The sequence below is a fragment of the Ctenocephalides felis genome, unplaced genomic scaffold (genome assembly GCF_003426905.1).
Source record: "Ctenocephalides felis isolate EL2017-DRISC unplaced genomic scaffold, ASM342690v1 CF-g0.4_SCAFFOLD_03572, whole genome shotgun sequence".
Lineage (NCBI taxonomy): Eukaryota > Metazoa > Arthropoda > Insecta > Siphonaptera > Pulicidae > Ctenocephalides > Ctenocephalides felis.
This window is the reverse complement of record NW_020539726.1, coordinates 28086234-28110540: the sequence shown is the minus strand read 5'-3', so window position 1 is coordinate 28110540 and position 24307 is coordinate 28086234. Positions and strand designations below refer to the sequence as shown.

The following is a 24307-nucleotide window of genomic DNA, read 5'->3' as shown; positions in this document are numbered from 1 at the left end:
TTTACAAAATGTCACTGACCGGGTCGTCAAAATGTCACTGTCGTCATTATCGTTATCTTGTTTGTGGTGGCAGCTTCCTGCATGGACAATTTACAAGTTGCTTATCAATGGAAACAGCTGGATTTCGATTATTCGAACGAAAGTGATAGACAAGCTGCGATCGATTCGAAAGAATTCATACCAGAAAATAATATACCTTGTCGGTTTGGAAGTGTTCGGTGATAGGTTATTCATCACGGTGCCGAGATGGAAGCCTGGAGTTCCGGCATCTCTGAACTACGTCAAGCTATCAGGTGGGTGGTAATTGATTGATTTTTATTTATTTTATTTATTTATTTATTCATAAGCAAGCCGTAATCAATATTAATAGACATTATTTCTGATTTATTTTATATATAGTTGTTTTTGCTATTTTTACGATTCACTTGGTATAACGATAGAGTACTTGGTCTTAATGAGCATACTAAACCATTAAAATCCTACGGAAACTTGTTGATGAAAATCATTGATTTTTGAAAATGTTCTTTTAGAAAATACTCCCAATTAACGTGTTCGTTCGTTTTCAATTATGTGTAAAAAATCCACAATAAGTTATTAGGGTACAGTTTGTTATAGATAAGATTTATTCTATTTATCTCTTAGTAATTCTTGGTTATTTTTTCAAAGATCGACATATATTAGGTCCTTGTGTCATAATTTTTGTCCAATATAAAGTAAATCTCTTTAAACATTTTATACTCAAATTCACAATCAATTGTTGGTATTAGTTGCATTTCAATAATAAAAATAAATTGCAAAAATAATTTAATTTACATGAAACGAAACGCATATTGATGAATAGACTTATGTATACATTAAAACACGGGGTTGAAAAAAAATCTTAACAAAATTTTCTGGAATTTGGTTTTCTCAAGGAATTTAGTTCAAATTCATATGCATTTTTAGATATGCAATCTATATATTTTATTATAAATTAATCTGTATCATTTCTTATAAATTATCATTAATTAATTAATTGGTTGAACCCGCGATATACCGATTTGTTTTCAAAAATCATGTTCTGTAAATATATTTTTATCATAATTTTTACATAACTTGATATAAATAGAATAATAGGATATTAATTTCATAATAAAATCATTTGTTTTTTTTAACAGAGCCCATGTATATTCTGAGCTTTGTTGTTTTTAATACATAGCTGGATTTAACACAAACCATAGAAATAAAGTGGCATTTTGCCTTCAGGCAAGATGCAATAATTTCTCGATTTGTAATGAATGAAAATATTTGACTGAATCAATACAAAATAAATTTAGCACTTTTTAAAATTGCGATGATGAAAATTTGAATTTTTATTCAAAACTTGGTTTTGATTTTCAATAACGGTCTTGAGAAACATCCTAAAATATTGTAGGCCTGCGAAAATTGGTTCAGTTATGAAAATTCATCAAAATTTGCAATATTTGGCTTCGTCAAAATTCCGAAATTTTATCGTCACAATTTACAAATTATGTGATATTATGGATATTTTTTCATGATTAAGTCAAGTATTTTAATTGATCATATTTTGTAAAAATTTTGCAACTTGGCTTAAGGCAAAATGCTTACATCTAACTTATTTCTTTTATTTGTGTTAAAATTCTACTATTTAATAAAAATTTCAAAGTCTTGCATTCGAATTGCTTGTATTATTCAAATAATAAATTATTTTTGTATTTTAATTATCCGTATTAGTTTTGTAATTTAATATTTATTTTATATAAACCAAGATCTGCAAAAATGATTATGAAAATATATTCATAATATCAAACACGATTTTTGGCAAAAAAATCGGTGTGTCGCGAGTTCAAGCAATTAATTAACGATATTTCGTAAGAAACGATATAGATTATTTTATAATAAAATATATAGGTTCCATACACTAAACAAGAATATAAATTCGAGCAAAATTTATTGAAACGACCAAAAACACAGAAATTTTTATTCAGAATAATTTTTTTTTGCAAGAACATTTGTTACGACCTGTTGTATACATAATCAAGTTGTTTACCATTTCGATTTTTGTTTCATGTATATTATATCATTTTCTGTAATTTATTTTTATGATTGAATTTTATTTTCCATTATATTCAACAGCTTGTTTTGATAATATAATATTTTTTCTCCATTATAATTGCTAATTACTGGTTATGAGCATAATTTAAAATTACTTATGTGAGTCTAAAGATCATGGAATAAGAATTTCTATGTTAATGAAGAAAAATCGTGTGTTCAGAAACCATATAAACATTTAATTATGCTTATTAGTGTTCATTCTAATCTGAAGCTAATAACAACAAAAAGATCTTGTGGTAAATGGTAAATGGTAAATAGTAAATGCATTATTGTGTTTGAGAAACAGGTGTTAATTTTTCTGATTGTTTTTGTTATATATAAACTGTGTATTTAGATAAACCGCTAGGTGACCTTTCATTGTTTTACTTTAACTTTTTGGGTCAAAAAAAAAATTATCATCTATCTTTTGTTTGAAGAATTTATCTAACATTCGAAGTGATAAAAATTCAATCGAATTTACAGATTCAAACGTGAAAAAATCCAATTCTATTTCTTCCAACTTCATCAACGAAATACGATTTTTTTAGCTTGTAATGTATCATGAAGATCTAAGAAATAAATTATATTATTAAATAAATATTTATTAATTTAACGCATACGGGAGTAACTGCAACTTTTTAACTACATTTTTTTTATTTAACTGTCCATAGTAGATATCTGACAAATATAAAATATAGATGTCAATGTGTAGAAGCTACCAGTTAATCAAAAAATAATTTATTTCGGAACAAATGTTTCTCAAAAAAAAAAAAAAAACAGATTGATGAACGAAATTAATTTTTTCTATATATCAGAGTTCTAGTGAATTTGTTTAAAAATCTTTTACAACGGCCAAAAAGTTTTTGGGATACTTGATTCTATGATGGGATTTTAGTTTTCCTGTTTTATTTTTTTAAATTCTGTGTTCTGATGTAGGAGCTAGTTTGAGATAAATCTTGCCATAAATTCTAGATATTTTTGCAAAATGTTAAATTAATTAATAGTATTGTGCAACTTTTTGTTCTGAATCCATTGGTTTCAATCATATCACTCTGTATAATTTTTACAGATGCACTTGAATGTAATTTAACAGAAAAAAATCCAAATATGGGTATTGTATGACAATATTGTCATGACATGACACTTTCAACAAAATTTATAATGAAAGCATATGTTTTCATTATAAATTTTGTTGAAAGTGTATAAAATATTCTGAGTACCAAATTTATAAAATACACTATTTTTTAACCTGAAAGACTTCTTTAGACTTCTTCTTTAGACGAAAATTGCGATTTTTTGGGAATACTGACAATGACAATGAGTTAATATTTGTGGAAATTACTCTGATGTACACAATTTCAAAAAATGCTTTGTTGTTGTGAAATTATTATTTGCTATTACTATTTTATATATCATTTATAATATTTATTATATTTTTTTCTATTTTTATTTTACACATCTCAGCATAAACTCATTGAATATAATCGAATGGAATCTAATTAGATAAAACGATAGGTTGTTAAAAAAATTTATAATTTATATGTTACTTGTTTGTTGTTAATATTATAAAAATCTTACTTGTTTGAATGTTGAGTTAATAATTTTATTTAAATTGAATATTGAATTAAAATTCAAGGCATCTAATTTCTTAGAAAAAAGGATTAATTATTTACATGATATTCTCGTAGAATCGGAAATATATAAAAAATATATATATTTTTTCTATGAATTGTTTTGGTCGATAAATAGTATCGAAATTTTTGAACAATGACGATCGTCATCTGTTATTTAAAACAAATACTTCTTCTAAATATATTTATTTGTAAAGCGGCAAAAATTTGTTATGTTCATTATTTAAAATTTTTCGCAGAAAACATAATTTTTTTTTTTTTTTTTTTTTTTTTATTTATTTATTTGGCTTCAATCTTATGGTTATCTAGCACATTACAGACATTTATAATATTAATTATAACTATATATATATCTAAACTTAACTATATATATATCTAAACTTAACTATATACATATCGATACATATATACACATACACACATGCACATATATATTTATATATACACATACACATACCTACATATACACACAGATATCAATAAAGTGAAACTTAAATTTTTATTTTGCATTTAGTAATAAAATCCATAACGATTTTATAAATTTGTATATTGTTTGTAGCGACTAATATGAATGTATTTATTGGAAATGACATTCCCTTTTCACTTCATTTGTATAGTTTATTACGATGTTCATTATGAAGATAAAACATAAATTGTGCCTTCAATTTTTTAGCTAATAATATGAAATTTTACTCTAATACTTACATAATATGTAGTACAATGTATTTAGAACATTTTTTCAATTTTGCCATATAACCCATATCTTTCATCTGATATCTTTCCACTCTGTAATTGACGAATATAATCGTCATGATCTCAATTCGGACGACACAGTTAAGTGGTTAATCAAAAACAAGGAAAAGTCATTAATTTATAATTTCAATTATATAAATATATGACTATATGAGCACCGTTTCAGAAAATTAAAAATTGCACAACCTAATAGGTAATTATTACATCGACTCGCAAACATTTCGTGCCAAAAAGACGCAATGATCCGGTAATTCGCCGATTGGCCAATATAAAATAAATAATAATATATGCTAATCACAGTAGATGCAACAGACCGTTATGGATACCATATATATATATATATATATATATATTATATATATATATATATATATATATATATATATATATATATATATATTATATATATATATATCTGCTTCGCATACTTCGACTTCGACTTGGACTTAGAAATTTAATCCGGACGAGAATATTAATTAGTACATCTGATATTATGTCACGCATCAAAAGTTCGATGATCGTATGTGGAATCGTGTACACTTTAATGATTGCATCAATTTATATTTAAATTCTATTAGATATTTCGAGATTTTATGTAATATTAGCATTTGCAAGCGAATGAGATGTGAATAAAAATTTAATTCGAGAATATATTGTATAATGCACTTTGGTATGGTTATCAAATCGACTTTCGAAAGTAAGTATTGTAATAGTTTAGGAAAACTTCTATTAATTATTAAAACATATTAAGAGGACCCTTTGAGAAATTAACTGCTTTGTCATCCTCAGTTAATCATTATATTCACTGCAAAATAAGGAAATTGTTCTTGCTTTTATAGGAACTATATAAAAATGCTAAAAATATAAACAAAAATGTTTCCGCGAATATTCTAATCTCAGAGCACTATGAAATTGTAAACAAAAATTTTCTGAAATATCATCTGCATAGTCAAAAATTGAAAACACTATTTATGTTTTCTGCGAAAAATGTTAAATAATAAACATTAAAAATTTTTGCTTACGAATTTGTAAGAAGTATTTGTTTTGAATAACAGATGACTATCGTCATTGTTTGAAGAATTTTATATTATTCATAGAATATATATATATATATATATATATATATATATATATATATTAGTATGTATGTATGTATGTATTTCTGATTGCTGTTCCTTAAATATTTTTCTATGACAAGCATTCATATTTTATTTATTTCACCAACGTTCTTTCATCAATGAATTAGTTATAATATATCCTTTTTTAATGCATTAATTTATGAAATATTTCCTTTTCTTAATTTAGTCTTTGCATATTATAATGTTTAATAGTCTATAATCTATATCAAGATTTGTAAATGATTGATATATGCGGTCAACCATAATAATTTAGAAATTAAATGTGGCCTGTGAAATAAAAAGTTGTATAATAAGACAGTGCTCTCTTTTCAAAATTTACTATTAATTTCGATGTATTTTACCCCTTTTTATTATTAAATCTGTTTTTTAAAAAATACGGTCAAACCACTAAGCAATTTGTGAAGCAAAATTTTTATTAAAAAACAGAAAAATACAAACGAATATATATTACACTTTTCTGGGGCTTATATAAAAGCACTGTAACGACGGTAATTAATTATATTTAGACTTTAAACTGTAACATACCGTAGAAAATAAATTTATATATTATTTTAAGTACTTCAACAAATTCACCTAAAACTATACACAACAATATCATTTTTACAACAGGTACGTTTTCGTCAGAATGTGGCACCCAGCTGTTAATATATTTTTTTTAAATCAGTGCCTAATGGTAGGGGTTAAATAAATAAGGTTCAATTCTCATTAAATAAGGATATTATTTCCACATTTCCGGATGTTAATGCAACTTGCCTTGAGGTAAAAAGACACTTACAACTGCTCATTTTATACTGTCATAGCCTCAAAATATTCTAAACATTTTAACACTTTAGAATATTTTTTCCTCAAAAATATCAATTTAAATAGCAAATGATCACTGTTTTATACGCATGGCAAATATGCTGGGCTATACGCAAAATTTTGCAAACACTTCATGACGAGTATATTTGTCAATCACAGTTAACTTGTTGAATTCTTGTTCATATTTAAGAATCTTCTCCATTAATTATAGTAATCGCAAAAAAATTAAAATGAAATTTTTTATATTTTTTTACGTTTTGGCATACCTTAGAAAAAAATGTATGTATGGTATGTGCGGATACAATTTTTTTGTCAACTATTTCGAGATCAACCAATCTGCATGATTCAAAAAACATACGATTCCTATTGATAATTTTTTGTCTTTTTTAAATTGCAAACTATTTTTACAGAAAAAAACATTCGATAGTTTTGAGATTCTAAAAGATTACCAAGGAGTGAGTCTTTTCTATTGATTACAAATTTATTCCAAAAACGTTTAGCAAACACTGCAAAGCCTTTACAAATTTCTAATTCACTATTTCACAATAGATGTAAGCTAGCAGCGACATAAATATAAATATTTTACAATCTTAACAGTATGGTGTATATGCAAGTCTTTCGCATGTGTCGTCGTCTTGTCCATCAGAATGAGTCGAGAAGTTTACAATTTGTGTTCCGTACAAATGTTACATAACAAACGAGTTTTATAATTATGTATTATTGTATAAGAACATCTATTATGTACACGAATACGGTGGCGAATACGAAAATCGGACACTGATAAGAAGATATGTCAATTTGCACGATTTTCCATTTGAATGAGATGTTATTGAAAATAAGGCAATAGATTATTTTTTTTTCATTTTATTTTATTTTGCCTCCAATAACAATACAGCCACATACAATTTTATATTAACAAAAAATCATATATTTATACCACTTAATCTAATAAAATTAAACAAAATATTATAACACTTTACACTTCTTAATATTGTTAAATTAAATGGTTTGTCTATGAAACTACGCACATACAGCTTGCTCAACATATCTTGTCTGTTCATAGGTATAGATATTGTGGCGTTTGAAAATTTCAATGAAGAATAAAAAATAGAATTTATTTTAATTTGCACTCATAGGTTCAGGAGTTTTCTGTGGGTTAGTGGATAGAGCTATGGGCTTGTAATCAAGGTTCGATATCCGCCTCAGACAGCCTGATGTTAAGCAGTAGTGAGATTGGTTTTTACTTGGAAATATAGATAGTACTATGCTTCTAGGTGAAAATGGCCCTTATTCGGTATTTCTCCACCATTAAAAAGCTCATCAGTATTACTGAATTTTTAATAATGATTTCATCCCATATAATAGGACAACATTTTGGGTTGCAATCTATAAAAAAAGACGTCGTTTAAAAAGTCAGTACTACAGTTTATAAGATTTGTAACAAAAATTTATTTGATGTAAAATACTAATTTCATTGTTTTATTTGTAATTTTTGTAATTATAATTATATTTTATGAATTGCTGTGAGTGATAAAAACATTTTCTACGTAACCACAAGTTTCCAAGTTCAATTTGCATTTTGGATAATCCAATATGAAGCAGCAGTAATATCAGTTTTCAATTAAAAATATAGGGGCCTATTGAGATATTGCTGCAACAAGTTGAAAATATAATCATAAATAGCAATATATATATATATATATATATATTTTATAATAAATAGAAAAAACAATCATCAGATTGTCTAAATATAACTCAATTAAAACAGCTTAAAAACAAAATTAATTTCAATTAAATTGCAAATAAATTATATTTCAAATTTACTATTTTTTTCGGTCAAAATGTTCATTAACTGTTTGAGTCATTAGTTTGTCATTACACATAAATGAAATACAGAATGCAATTTATCAAAAATTATTTGAAATCACATTTACGGTATTTGTAATAATAAAATTGCAAAATAATTTGCGAGTTTTTATAAGAATTTTGGAATGTAATGACATGTATAAATAAAAATTCATACATTTTGATTACTAATATATTGCTATTTTGAGTATTTCAACTGCTTTAAAAACAAATTTAAATCAAATATAAATATAGATAATATGTATATATATATATAAATATATATATATATATATATATATATATATATATATATATATATTAACAAATAGTCTTATAAAGTTAGTGTCGAGTGTTAGACCTGAATTTTCTCCTAAACTACTGAACCGATTGTGTATTTTATTGGCTCACCGTGAGCATTTATATCCAACTTAGGTTATAGGCAAAGCTAGAAATCTCAGTTCATATTAGAAATATTAAAAATTTAAAATCTTCAATTAGTTTTGACAGTTATGAATTTTGAAAAAACAACTCTGCGAAATGACAGTTGTCAAGTTTTTGGAAACTTTGAGATATATCGATTCAGTTTTATGTTTGAATTGTAATTACTATTATATTTTCCTTCGTGTATATTAGCTCTGCAAATCAGTCATTTGACTCTAATGATTAAATGAAATAATATGACAACCAATGGGTTACCTTTGTTACTACAAATAGATAAACATACAATTAGACTTTTATATGAATATTGCATAAATATTTATTTTATTTCATATGAATTAATAATGGTGGTACAAACAATAGGTCAAAAGCAAGTAATTAAAATTTGTATTCATTAATTGTAAAAATCTCCTCATTATCATTATGTACTTAAAATGAAGAACAGTAATTAGTCACTGATAATTAACGTCATTTCAGAAATGCAATTAGTTAAGTGCCATTCAAGGTCTATATGAAAATAAATTAACCGGGTCAATACTTACTTTGTTTTCAAAGGAATTGTACGTCAAAAGGTGCTAATCGGTTTGAACTGATTTTAGAACAATAGTGGGTCAACAATAATAGTTGCTATAACGCTCCCGAATCCAATAAAATGAGTTTATTTTATTCTTTCTCAAAAATCTGGTACTGTTATACAATAGGTACTAATGAAGAAACTAATATGCAAATGCAAATTCTTGATATCAATTCCTAACTACAATGGTTCGCATGTGTTCAAGTTCAGTTAGATTAAATCCGATAGATAAAGTGAGTAATCGCTCACATTATATCAAATCGTCATTTAAATACAAAGCTATCTTGGATCTTGTCCTCTATAATACTATCTCAGAGTTAGAGTTGAGACTTTAGACCCAACAACATGTGTGCAAAAGTTAGTATTCGCATATGCGAAAAACCATTCCGAACGAGGAACATCTGCCAGAAGGAATAATAGGAATATAAAATCTAATTAAAGGAAACTTATTTTCAACATTTGGGAAATGGAATGTTTCTTGTTTTACAACATTGGGAAAATCAATTTTTTGCATTTTTATGTATGGTACATAATAATAAATTGTAGTCTGCCCGAAGGCAGGTTCATGGTGTTACCCTTCACCTTCCATAATTTCCATTATTACTATTTCGCCGCTTATCATTTTTACACATTTTTTAATGTATTTTTAACTTCCCGTAGGGTAAGTTATAGTAATCGCAAAAAAATCGAAAATGAAAATTTTTGTATATCTTTGTTAACAAAAGTTTCTGAATATTTTGGCATACCTTAGAAAAAATGGGCGCATGTGTGTGTGTATGTGTGTGCGCGGATACAAAATTTCGTCGAAGATTTTGGGAACACCGATCAACCGATTTGAATAATTCAAAATAAATTCGATTCGTATTTATAAGGACACGTGCTGATTAGTTTTTAGCAAAGGCAGATCTAGCCGGTCCGAAGATACGGGGCACAAAGAGTCAAAAACGGTAACTCAGTTTTTAAGAGAACGGAGCGTCCGATTTTAATAATTTAAAAAAACATTTTACTTGTATTGACAATATGAAGAACCTAAATTTTTGGGAAGGCAGGTCCAGCGGTTATGAACTTCCAATAAAAATAAGTTAAAAAAATGTCATTTGGCAATCAAAAATGTTTTTTGGACATATGGACATCCAAATTATCAGATATTTTATAGAGATTTTAATAATGTGTACACATTTTGTGTATTTTTTTTTTGGGTTCCGTACCAAAATTTTATTAACTTCCCGTAGGGCAAGTTATAGTAATCGCAAAAAAATCGAAAATGAAAATTTTTATATATCTTTACGTTTCAAAGGTTTCTGAACATTCTGGCATACCTTAGAAAAAATGGATGTATGTGTGGGTGTGTGTGTGTGTGTGTGTGTGTATGTGTGTGTGTATGTGTGTGTGTATGTGTGTGTGTATGTATGTACGTGTGTGTATGTATGTGCGGATACAAATTTTCGTCGACGATTTCGGGAACACGGATCAACCGATTTGAATAATTCAAAAAACATTCGATTTGTATTGATAAGGAGACGTGCTGATTAGTTTTTGGCGAAGGCAGGTCTAGCCGTTCCGAAGATACGGGGCAAAAAGTGCCGAAAAACGGTAACTCAGTTTTTAAGAGAACGGAGCGTCCGATTTAAATAATTCGAAAAACATTTCACTTGTATTGACAAGATGAAGAATCGATCAAATTTTCATAAAGGTAGGTCTAGCGGTTTCGGAGATATGGAGGAAAAAGTAAAAAAATGAGCCATTTGGCGGTCAAAAATGATCATTAGACATATGCACATCAAATTATCAGATATTTTATAGAGATTTTAACAATAAGTATACATTTTGTTAACATTCCTATGGGTTCCGTACCAATGCTTATGCGTTAGACAGAGACGCGGCGCTTACGCGCTTTATATTTTGTCCCTATGCAGTTAAATCAGTACGATTGCTTTGAAAAAAAGTTCAGGTCTTTCACAATATGTCAAAATAAAGAAAAAAAAAATTTTTTTCAAAAAAAAAAAAAATTATTTTTTTTTAATTTTTTTTTTTTTTTTTAAATTTTTTTTTTTCAAAAAAAAGTAATTTTTGGTCCATATATATAGTTTCTCAAAAATATTATTTTTTCAAAGTACATTTTTTTCAAAAACGTTAATCGTTTTTAAAAAATTAATAATATTTGGTACGGGAAGTTCCAGCAATTTGCCTTAAGGCACGATGCCTTAATTGCCTTAAGACAGAATTCCACTTACAGCTAGTTTACAGTAAGTTCCAGCAATTTGCCTTAAAGCACGATGCCATGCACCACACTAGTTCTTTCCAAATTTTCATGTTTCTTGATTTAGAGGTTCGGCTTTCAGTTCCCTGTATTTACTCTTCTTACGTAAGTCGTCAATCATCTGCATTCTTCTTTTACCCATTTCTTGCAGTCTTTTACATTTATAGAACATAATCATATTAATTTTCTGTTTAAACTTAAAAAAAATTATTTGCATCATATGAGAAATAAATTGTTTTTTCTCTTCATTTTTTTTAAAATTATACATCTCTCTATATACCATGTTTTTTTCAGAAGTCATTTCCAAATCGTCCTATATATTTAAATAAGATTAAATTTAAAATAATGAGCCGCGGTAATGATTAGAAACGTGGATTAGCATCTTCTAGTACCAATACTAATCAAAATCTCGGCTCAACTCGATATCAAGCAGTATGATATTAATTTTCTATTTGGGATTTTTGGCATCTAATATAGTCTCAAGACTACTAAATATATTTATTTAGTGTAGGAACACATAAGAAAAAAGAGTGGTTAACCGCTGGGTTGCTTTTTTGAGAAAATTATAAGATTAAAATGTGTGACAACAAATATATAATAATCTAATCGCTGCTTGATATGCTCAAAAGACATATAAATCAACTCGTTTTTTTTTTAAATTGTAAATTGAATTAGATTTTTTGTCAAATCCCCCCTTCCCCCTAAAAACTTCACAAGATTAATGGACGCCCCTTAAGATTAATAAAAAATTGTCAGTAGCAAGTAAATGTAAAACAACATCGAAATTCATATATAAAATATTTTTTTAAACTTTAACGGTTTCTGTCATACAAAATGAAAAACAAAACTTTGAAATGTTCTGAAGATAATACTAAAAAAATTCATTTGTGTCATCTAAAATGGATGTATTGATTTATATATATTAATTTACGAGTATAACGGAATGTGACGGTTCTAACTATTATGTCTACTTTACAATAAACTATTCTCGTAAAATCCAATTTTATCGTCTTGATCGAATTACTATATAATTTGAAGTGATTTTTCTTTGGATTTGAAAAGTAGTTTGAGCAAAAGATTGTTGGCATTAAAACATGATCATATTTTAAATTTGAAACTTTATTGTTACAAAATCAGTAAGTCACTCAAATTTTAATTTATATTTGAGCAGTGAACATTTACATTTACAAAATACATTTCCTAAATATTTACCACATAAACTATTCTCGTAAAATCCTAATTTATTGTTCTGATCGAATTCCTATATAATTGGAAGTAAATCCTTTTTGGTTTTGACGAGTAGTTTAAGCAAAAGATGCTCAAAATGCATAAAAAATGATCTGATTTTTAAATTTGGAACTTCTTAGTTGCAAAATCACTTAAATCTTAATTTATATATAAGCAGAAAACATATTCCAAAATACATTTCCTAAATATTTACCACCTGAACCTTGCTCTCCTGAATTCAAAACTTTGTTTAGATTTCGAATTCCTATTCGATTTACATAACTTGCTATCATCAACTAAGTATATTTATATTATATAATTAATATTAATATTCAAAATATTCTAATCATAAATTATGGTACTTAATTATTCAAAATAAACGAACATTAGTGTAACAGTAAATCAAGATATATTTTTGCATAACAACTGCGTAATGGCGAATAAGGTGTTATTAATATTGAATTTATCCATCTGCATGATTTAGAAAAGTGTTTTTATGAATAATTGATGATTTAAGCATATGACGTGCAAGGTGGATAATTTTATGACTTCAATATTTTAAAATAGAACGTGTGATTAATATATCCAGAGCACCTTCAAATTTAGTTGAAATTTAGTTATAATATATTTAATTCCTGTTTTTTCACTTGCAAATGATTTTACAAGTTTTCACATAAATACTAAAACTAAAAAAAAAATTATTCACTTAATAGTGAAGCTTAGTCCTTATGATTCTAGAGATTCCTGGAATAAAAAGGTCACATAATAATTAAAAAATTCGGGATTTGTTTTTAATTTTGTACTAGAATTACTATTCATCTGGTGCTAAGAATTTTCTTTATCATCTATAATTTGCAAGAAAAAAATGCATCTATAAAATGCTAAGGAAAAATGCAAGAAAAATTAGTTTTTTTATTATAGTGAATGTCACAAGTAGATAGAAAAAACTGATTTTGCCTCGGAGCTATTTAATAAATAATGTTATGTTACGGCACTTGTATTAATAACACGTCGTTAAATCAAATGATATGATATTTAATTATATAGTCTAACATTCTTATAAGAAACACGTGAAATTAATCTCAATTTAATCGATATTGATTGATACTAAGAGGTAATTCAGTTCAAGGCATTGGTCGTTAATTTATCATTTTTTTAACTTGTATTTTTTGTTCGTGCTCTACATTGTTGTACAAGGATCTATAACATCTATAAAATATAATGATGCAAAATACAAAACATTGACTTAAATCGGCTCGTTTATCTTATTTTCAATATTTTTATATAAACAGAAATGAAGTGTAAAACAATCCTACTATATTTTTTTATATTGTGCTTTCGTGATTAATTTTTCTATAAAAATTCAATAGCAAGTTGCATGCACGTACAAACTATACAACATATATATCATTTTATTTCTACATAATGTAGGTCTTCAATTCAATTATAGTCTCGTGTCCATATAATGAATGGCAATACATAAATTATAAGTCATTAGCTCACAGATAATTGCAGATAACATGAAATTGAAGGAAAATAGACCAAATCGGTAAATTGCGATAAATGTAAAGTACAATACCTACGTACATTGCTCGTGTTGGGAATAAATTAATTTTTAATGGTACATACCATTTATCAGCTGACATGCATATAATTTGTACATAATTTTATTATCGCATAAATGCTTTAACTTTTAGTAAAAGAAAATGAATAGGTAACTATTTAAACAAAATAAGATAGGTAGGCAGGTATACAGGTAAACAGGTAGAAAGTAGAAAAATAGAAAATTAGACGAGTAATCATAGGTGGGTAGCCAGGTAGGCTGCTAATTAATTAGACAGGTAATTAGGTGAAAAGGTAAAAGACGATTCAGGTAAACTGATAGAATGATAGACGGCTAGGCGGATAAACAAGTAAATAGGTAGGCTGATAATCAAATAGACAGGTATGCAGGTAAACAGTTGGACAGGTAAATAGGTACAAAAGAAACAAAACATGTAGGCAGGTTTACAGGTAGACTGATATAGTGGTAGATAGGTATACAGGTAAACGTGAATAAATATAGAGAAGTAGGCAGGAGGACAGGTAGTCAGGTACATCATATATAAATAACATAAATATTATATAATTATTTTAAAATTATTATGTAAATAGTTTTAATTTTATTTCATACAATTTCACAATTTAACAAACAAATTTTAGCCTCTAAAATTTTTTGTTGAGGAGACTTTGTAATTAATTAGAGATGTTATTTAATTTTATAATAATCATAACCTATACCATTATGAATTATTATTTTTGTGAGCTACAAATATTTATATTTTTTGGATGTGAAATACTAAATCGTGAGAGAAGCTCATGATTCAGATTCCAAACATAATAAATAACTGTACTTGATTTATGTTAGAATTTGATATGATTAATTATATTAGGCTCCCAGAATTTATTTCACATACGGTTTAATGAGTTTATTGTTCGTGTGTGTATCATAAAGCAAATCATAATAAATATCAGAACAATTAAACGGAACTGGTTATAGCAGTACTAAATATAACTATCTGTGTTCTATGGAAAATAATATATATTTTTACTATTTCATTATACTAATAATACTAATTACATGTATTTAGTCTGTTGCATTTTGCTAGTATAAACTGAACAATGATTAAACATCTAGTTCATACAAAATGCAGGAACAAGAAACGATTATATGGTCTAGTTACTAATTTAACTTCTTTATATCGTTTAACACGTTAAATGCCACGATAATATCAGAAAAAATTTCATATGTGTCATGGTAACTTTATTAGATAATTTAATTAAAAATGTTAAATCAAAGAAACTTATGGACCGATTTTGCCGCATAACAGACAAATATTATGGCAAGACTATCTTATGAAGAACTTTCCCTACTAATTCGTTCTATATATTGACAAAAGCCATGTGGTTGCTATGCAGTCGGGCGTTTTTTCAGGTTGTCAGATAGGAAACCTAACCTAGAAACCACACAAACCTCAAAAAAACGATCTTAGATAACAGAGTCTTTCTGACTCAGCTTCATAACATACGAGTGACGTTGCAGTTCAGGTGTAAAACGCCTGAATTCACAGCTAATACATGAAATTTTGACAGTATTCAGTATGATTCAGTAGCATATTATATGGAAGTTGGAGCGTAGCATGGCCTTGCCATAACATAGGTCTTCTGTGCGGCAGAATCAGCCTATTAATATATCAAATTTCTTGATTTTTGTTTAAATTTCTAGAAAACACTATTTTTTATGTTACTTATATGACTAATATGGTCCTATATTAAAACGTTTTACTCATATATATATGACATTGTTTATGTAGAATTTCTTAGCATCAGACACATATGGCTAACATGGCAATTAACGTGTTAAAATTTGTTTTATGATCTTATTTATATTGAACAATTTTCTTAGTAAATTTGTAATCAATAATTGTACTATGAATTATATTAGATTAAACATTTAGATTTTCAAAAAAAAAAAGTGTGGAAGTGATAATGACTTAGTATATGATTTGATTTCAAAAATATGAAGTGTAAAATATATTATTCCTGAAAATAAATAGATATCAAGAATTTTCTTAGGTATTTTTTAAACATCATCAGTGCATTATCACAAGTATCATTTATCATCGAGTTAGCAATGAATTAAAAATAACTTATATAACAACTTTATCAGATAAGAAAATCACAAGTTATGGAAAACCCGATCTATTACAGCAAAAATAATAGATAAATACATGGTTATTGAGCGGATATATTACTTTTTTCAAGGATTTTTCAAACATTTATTGGATGTTACGTAATTTATTCCTTGCAAATAACATCATCAAAGGTCAGTTTTTTAAATTATTCCTGCACGATTGGTGGTATAGTTAACGGTTTAATAAATGGTAACTAGATTAATATTGTAATGATGTCACTTCATCAATTTATCTAATTTTGGAGCCATGTGAAATTGAATTCATCATCAAATATTAATTTGTCTAATAGTCAATTTTATCTTTCAGTTATGTTTATTTCATACATAGTAGTCTGAAATCCTAATCAATGTACCTAATATAATAGAATTTCAAAATTCTGGTGAAATGATTAAAGTTGGTTAAAAGCTGAAAACATTGCAATTTTGATTCAATCAATTCACGAATTTTAAAAGTACAAATTTAAAATTAGTTCAATTGGAAAACCTTTTTCCTTAAGGAGATGTTTATGTTTTCACCAGACAGTTTTTGCAAGGTTTGTACATTATTCCTTACAAGTTACTTTTCTAATTAGTTTGACACTAAAATTGGGAAAAATATGTGTATATATACATTAGGGTGGTTCTTAATATGGATTCATTGAAATTTCTTTGCCCCAAGGTCTCAAATGCTTCCAAATTGATAAAAAAAAATCTCTGAAAGTTTTAGCTCCTAATATTAACCGTAAGATAGTCCACTCTCTAACCAAAGCTTCTTGGTTTTTCTTCTTAAGCAAATACTTGTTTTATAAAATATATCAAATTTTTGTTGTATTTTCTTATTTATGATCAAAATAACCAAATACAATGTTATTCTCAACATTTTGATTCACTTGTCGCTAGGTTATAAAATTCTAAAAAAACACATGTAATTTTAGCCATGTTATTTCCATAGAAACTTTGGTTGAAGTGCGGACTATCTAAAAGTTAATATTAAGAGCCAAAACTTTCAGAGAATTGTTTTTTATCAATTTGGAAGCATTTGAGCCCCTGGAAGCAAAGAAATTTAAAAATATTCATATTAAGGTCAATCACCTTAATATACATGTAAATCAAAATTTGAACCTTGGTTGACGTTTTCTTAAATAATTTACAATATTCGAAAACTGAAACACCAAACCTTTGTATTTTTTCAAAATGTAACTGTATTTTTTTAAATATTGACTCATTCTGAAATACAATACTATAAAATAATACATAACATTCAGTAACTATATTTATTATATCTTTTTAATTTCTATTTTTTTCTTGTTCATAATTTTGCAAGTTTCTCTTCTTGGTTTATAACGGCTAAGGTTACTCGGGTTAGTTTTGCTATAGAAATCAAAAGTTATGAGAAATCATGGTTACTTTCTTGCAACGGGACAAAGATATTATTCATCAGACTTTTATATACATAATAAAATAAAATAATATATTTGTACTATAAGTTTCTTCCTTTTGAAGAGAATTCTACACATGACATAAATTATGGTTTCTTAAAATCTCTTTGCTAAATAGTATATACATGTGCTTATATTTTCATAACTTTTCAAGGGTCAACATTGCAAAATTATTTTATTCGTTTTATGCAATTGAATAGATCTTTTTCTTTGACATACGTGTATATTATATTTCTCATTGTAGCTTTTTTTGCAATTCGAAATTAGAAATATATACATGTGTTTGTAATAAATAAGTTTTCATAACTTTTAACAATGTTCAAAATTTGTTAAATTATTTCAACTATTTTTCTTAAAAGTAAGAGTTTTGTCAAAGACAAAGTCAAAGACAAAAAATCATGTCAAAATTATATTTGTGTAGTAACAATGGTTCTCTACTTACTACTAACTCTACTTCCTCATTTAATTTCATATTTGTTTATTTCAAATTTATTATGTTCAACAGTTTAAGTCGTTATGACTTGTCAAATTTAAAAATGTTAAAAAAGTTACATCTACTTTTGTTTAAGGTTGTACTTACAAATTTAAAAAAAAAACAAGGACACAAATGTTGACAATTCACGAGTTTTAGCATTGATTTTTTGTATAACATTCACTTATATAGTACAAATTTTTATTGCTTCCATTCACCAATTTATAGTTACCGATTATATATTATATATCGTTTTAATAATGATTTAGTAACAATTTATAAATTATTATAATTTCATATTTTTTTAATTTTTTAAAATTTTATAAACACTGTATATCAGTCAGGCAAATTTTCTGATGTAAGAGATCACAGAAAATCTTTTAGCAAGTAGTTAATAGTAGTTTATTCTCTAATCTATTTAACAATTATTTTGAATAAATAATAAACACATTCACATATTATATTACAATAATTTAAATACATATATAAACTCACACATACATTTGCACATGCAGATCTAAAAATAATAATATTAACAAAATCAAGTATTTATAAAAATCAAGTTTTTTTCAATATTGAGTTTATGTTTATTAGAAACAAATTATTAATACAATTAGATGTAATTTTACTGTCTGTCTAAGCAAGTTAAAATATGGCTCTAACTCTTACTTATATTGACTTTAGTTTTCACTTTTCACTTTCACTTGCTATATATTTTAATATAATGAAAAACTATAAAAATAACAATTAGCATGCTTATTGTTGAAATACTAAATTATAAATATTTTGTATTCTTCAAAAAAAAATATTCAAGGCGATTTTCAATCTATAGCCTCAAGCTCACATAATCGCAGTGTAAAAATTCTTATGGCTTTATATGTGAAAATCAATTTTTACTTAAAGTGATCTTAACTTTAAGTTACTTAACTTGAGTAAATTTTCATTTTTAAATAATTTTAATAACTAAAAGTTGATTATGTGATATATTATGTGAAATATCAAAACTTCAATTAAATATTTAAGAAAACATAAACCTATAATAATATTAACCTATGTTTTAGTTACTCGATCATTCTAACTAAGAAATCTTTGAGCTTCTAAGCTTTCCAAATTCGGGACGTTTAATAATCACGTCATCAATTTTTGGAACTTTCTAACACCTTGGTGATATTCAAAATTACCCCTCTCCCTGGCTACTGTAGAAGATGGTTTTAAGTAAAGATAAATACATTATATAACAACTTGAATAATGTTTATTAATAATATGGTAACACTCGTGATGCACACATTTATCAGTGTCAATCATTATACACAATTAAATAATGATAAATTATAAATTATATATTTATAATAGCATTAAAAATATGTATAATACTTTTAAATACAATAATGTAATTAAAGTCATACTTGAAATATATCATGATCGGTTTGTCATTGTAATTAGCATTTAGGACTTGAACCTTCATTAGAGAAATGAAGTAATTGCTGAATCATAACTTCTACAAAATTCGTTCACACTGTGGATTATGTTAAACAACGCCTAAACAAATATTGTTTTCGCAACTTCACTCATCATGTAATTGTGTTTGAAGGACTTTATGTAATTAAAATTAACATACATTCATTGACTGATGGTATTTTTTACCCGTATAGAAATGATATCATCAAGAGCGAATGACGAATCATTGGCTCTCGATTCTTATCTTATCTGTCGTAACGCACTTCCGTTCATTTGTACGGATTTACATCCTAGTCGCGCCTGAAGAAGTTACACTTTCAAAAAAATATCAGTAACATATTAGAATTTTAGGTTCACTTTGTCGAGTAACATATTAGAATTTTAGATTTACGTTTGGCTACAAATGGACGGAGATGTCTGAAAATATGTGGATCGAAAACCGAATTGGAGTAGTACTGGTCTACTTCTATACCATGTAGTTCCCAGTTTTGTTACCTAGAGTATTTTCAGTATTCTGGTTTCAATAATCTCGAGAACAAATATCCCATAATTAGCATCGTTGTTGATAATTCTCTCGCTGGGTCAATAATATGAAAGGGACTTGGTAACTGTCGTGGTATGTGCGTGCAATATTCTCGCTCTCGAGCCATGCTAACAAAAGTGCTAAGCGTGCCGCATGACTCAACCTTGGCCTAAAGAACCTGTTTGAATAGTAGTACTCATACTCATATATATTGTCCCTCCATGCACGATTTATGGCACACGACATTTCAATAATCGTAAACGACCAATGATAAGGAAAATATGAATTATTTAGATTTTCGTGATACAGAATATTTCATATAAGTTCCAGCAAGAGCCGCGACCTTTGCATCCAAAAGAGTTCGAGTTCAATTTTTGCGCTAGGTATTAGCTGGCAACAAACAGTAGTAGTTATATCTTGAAGAGATATTAATTATTGGATCTTTTCTGAAATGTAAAAACAAGCGCTTTTCTAATATTTATTGCTTGTATTTCTTATTATTATTAAATTATAACTTACATGGTTGAGTGATATTTTTCCAATCCCGGCCAATCCGGGACGTATAGTACCAATTTTTCGCCTTGTGTCCCGACTTTTTCTAAAAGCAATATTTGTCCCGGTTTTAGGTGTTTTCTCCCGGATTTTTAAAAATGTTTTGATTGCCAATATATTTTTAAATATATTTCAATTCAAAATTTGAACCTAAAAAATGTGCATATAAGGTTTTAGCTCACCAACACTACCCCAAATATTTTGGTTTCAAGTTCATTGTAGACCCAAATATTTTGGTTTCAAGAGATCTTATTCCTCACAACCTATTGCAACAATGCCTTTCATAGTGAAAAATTAGATAGGGAACTTAGAAGTTCATTATGATTCCATTCACCTTTTACGAATGGAATATTCAAACTATTATGAACTATGCAATTCAAAATATACCAGGGAGCATCAACAATGGTTCTAAGAATTTTCGATTGTTGTCTCAGCATTAGTACAATATTGAACTTATTGGTACATACTCAAAGTTCAATTTCATAGGGTCATATGGGTTTAGGGATAGTTTTATACTGAAGAACTTAATTGTCGAGAGATAGTTTGGATCTACAATCAAGAAACCAATAAAGTTCATCAGGCTTTTTGGTTTTGGCAATCTAGGTTTGCTGGATTCTATACTTAATGTGAAGTGCAAATGAGAAGACAGTTTATTCAACGAATCCCTAAAATGCATTACTATCAGCTATTTGAATCAAATTTGAATAATATAGTTGTTTGGAAACAGCAATTATTGCCACAGAATTTTGTACAAAAACTATTTTATCTATGGATATCAATATATTATTTATGTTCATATCGTCTTGAATTAATCAATAATAATTGTTGACTATTTGTTTGTTTGTTGACTTTGTCTGGTTGTTTACTATCATAGTAAACACTAGACAAAGTTATGTAAAATCAGAGCTTAAAGAACAACATGGTGCAAATTCTGAGATATGTTCTTTTTATATTTACTATACTGTCTTTCTATTCCAAATTATTTATCTTTCCAAGCATGTTAGTCTAGTCATTGTAGTAAGTTCACCTCGGAATTCGAGATAGACCCAGTAGTAAGTCTGTAAGTCTGATATTGACGCCCTAAAGTTGTCTCAAAACCTACATGTATCATAGTGTCAATACCATATATAGGTTTTGAGACTACTTTAGGTTGTCAATATATTTACAGACTTACAGCTGGGTATCTCGAATTCCGAGATTCTTACCTAATTAACTTCCCGTAGGGTACTTATAGTAATGGGCCGAAAATCGAAAATGAAAATTTTTGCATTTCTCGAAGTTTTGAAGGTTTCTGAACATTTTGGCATGCCTCAGAAAAAATGGATGTTTGTGTATGTTTGTGTGTCCCTGTTTTGTATGTCCGCATTTTTTCATCCACGTTTTCGGGCGCACGGATCAACCGATTTGAATGGTTTAAAAAACATTCGATCCCTATTGGTAGGAAGATTTGCTGATTAGTTTTTGGCAAAGGTAGGTCCAGCCGTTACGGAGATATGGAGCAAAGAGTGCAGAAAATAGAAATCGAGTTTTTGAGAGAACCTAGTATCCGATTTGAATGATCTAAAAAACGTTTAATTTGTAATGATTGGGTGATTAGTTTTTCGATATGAATGATCTAAAAAACTTTCCGCTTGTATTAACAAAACAATTGCTTTTGAGAATAAAAAACTATTACATCTTTTTTTATTTTACCCAAGTGCGTTTAGACTGTTTATGTACTGGAGCACTTTTTCAATTTTGTCAAAACTATTGAAAAATGTGAAAATGCCGCCAAGCTAAGCACAGTATGAGTGAAAATGTCGCACAGAATTATTTGCAAATGCTGTGACTTTTTCAATTTTGTGTAAATTAGGAAACTATTTTTTTAAATTGAATTCGAAATGAAATGACGATTGCTAATGTTTTGCAGATAAATTGATTTATGATTTACATTTGATTTGCTTAGATATAACAAGATAGCAAAAATAATCAAAGTTACAGTATTTGTAATAATATATTTGAAAACGTTTAAAATTTCTCGAATATTACGGTACGGGGAGTACCAGCAACTTGCATTAAGGCACGATGCCATACACCACTAGTTAAGTATCTACTCTAGCTTTTGTAGAATTATAACAATTTATTATTTCTTCGCTATCAAATTATAATTTCATACTATTCTGTCATCTTTCAATGTCTATTTCTTCTTACTATCTTCTCTATCCTATTTCAGATAATACTACTCAATCACCCAAGCTGATTCCTTACCCGGCCTGGTCTTCTCACAAACTTCTTCCCGACGGCGGCGACGCTCCTGAAATCGTCTCGCCCTTCCGAGTGCGTGCAGACGCCTGCGACCGCCTTTGGGTACTCGATACAGGCGTAGCCGATATCTTGAGCGATAATCCTCGTGTATTAGCACCTACACAACTTTTAGTATACGATTTGCATAACGATTCTCTTCTAAGACGCTTTACAGTGCCCGCAGACCAAACGAAACGCGATTCATTCTTTGCTAACATAGCAGTCGAAGATTCTAATTGTGAAGATACTTATGCGTATGCTGCTGATTTGGGTGCTCCTGGATTAGTGGTTTATTCGTGGAAGACTCAAACTTCGTGGAGAATCAAGCATCATTATTTCCATTCTGATCCGCTGGCAGGGAATTTTACTGTTAACGGTATCAACTTCCAGTGGACTGATGGACTTTTCGGTTTGGCTTTGTCTGCTCCCAAAGAAGATGGGTATAGTACTTTGTACTTCCATCCTATGGCAAGTACTAATGAATTCTCGGTGAGCACAGAGTTTTTGAGGAGCGAAGAAATTGCTGAGAAGAATTTCCATGAGTTCAAACTGTTGGGAAGTCGTGGACCAAACGCACAATCCAGCGTACAATTTTTAGACCAAAAAACCGGTGTACTTTTCTACGCTTTAGTCAATTTAAATGCTGTAGCTTGCTGGAAGACCAACAACACTGCCTACACCATACAATCCCAAGGCAGAGTCTTCATGAGCAATGTTTCCATGGTGTTCCCTAACGATGTTAAAGTTGATGCCAACAGCAACTTATGGATTTTATCTGATCGTCTACCAGCTTTCATGTACTCTGAATTGAACTATGATGACATCAATTTCAGAGTGTTAACTGCTTCTGTTATGGAAGCAACTGCTCATACAGCTTGCGATACTAAACCAAAGGCAATTCCTGAACTGATCGACAAAATTCAAAGTATCATTAAGCCGATCATAAAGGGACAAAAAATCATCAGCTGTTATGCCAAAGTTGGAATTCTTCACGATGGCCATGTTGTCGTCGGTGGCTATTTTTATGCTATTTAGAGCGTAGAGTCATATTCGAGCAGCTGGTGGATTATTTACTCATTTTGGGAAATAAATATTTATTTAT

At 28.0% G+C, this 24307-nt stretch overlaps 1 pseudogene; it reads left to right on the top strand.

Moving 5' to 3' along the window:
- The first annotated feature begins 42 nt into the window (after window positions 1–42).
- Window positions 43–24240, top strand: LOC113388328 (annotated as a pseudogene).
- The last annotated feature ends 67 nt before the right edge of the window (window positions 24241–24307 follow it).